Here is a 935-nt window from a genome sequence, read left to right on the forward strand (position 1 = left end):
TGTCTGAAGACAGCTATGTGTGTAATTACATATAATAAATAAATAAAGCTTTAAAAAAAAAAAGAAACAAAGACCCCCAACAGAAGCAATGTAAGGAATAAGTTTATCTGGGTTCACAGTTTGAAGGTCTCCATGGTAGCAGGGGCCTCTGTGTTCACAGACAGGAGGAAGGGAGCGGTGGCTGGTGGACTGCTTCCTCCTTTTAACACAGCGCAGCACCTGCGTCCAGGGAACTGCACTGCTCACCTGTGTGCTGGGCCTTCCTATCTCAATCCGCCTAACCACGGTAACCCCTTACAGATGTTCTAGAAGGTTGTCTCCTCCGTAACTGGTACCAGAGCCCATTGATACTCTCACCATCACAGCTGTTACAGGAATGTTGCATAGCGTCTTTACTATTTTCTGGCATATTCCTAAGATTCCTGGTTTCTTTAGAACTTGTACCAGACAGGGATGTGGAACCTTGTTGAAGGCATCTTGTGCATCTGTTGAGGTGGTCTGTAAGTCTGCCTATTGGCTGTATGACACTAATTTGCATGTATTGAGCCGGTCTCAGATACCTGGGGTGAAATCATGGTTTTCTTAGTGTGTTCTTGAATTCAGTTTGCAAGTATTTATTGCAATTTTTGGCATCTGTGCTCAGGTTCATGGTTTCACTTTTATTTTTTATTGCGTTAGACAGAGTCTTGCTGGAGCTCAGTTTGTAGCCCAGGCTGGCCCCAAGCTCACAGAACTCTGCCAGCTTGTGCTGAGGCCGAAAAGGTGAACAAGCCCACTCCTGGCCCCATAGTTTTGTTACTTTTTATTGTGTCTTTTTTTTTCTGGTTTTGGTATCAAGGTACTATTCACTTCACAGGATATTCCTTCTTCTTCCATCTTGTGGAGCAGTCTGAGGGGCACGGGTGTCATTAGCTCTTTTCTCAAAGACTTAGTAG

The sequence above is a fragment of the Mus pahari genome, chromosome 2 (genome assembly GCF_900095145.1).
Source record: "Mus pahari chromosome 2, PAHARI_EIJ_v1.1, whole genome shotgun sequence".
In the NCBI taxonomy this organism is placed as follows: domain Eukaryota; kingdom Metazoa; phylum Chordata; class Mammalia; order Rodentia; family Muridae; genus Mus; species Mus pahari.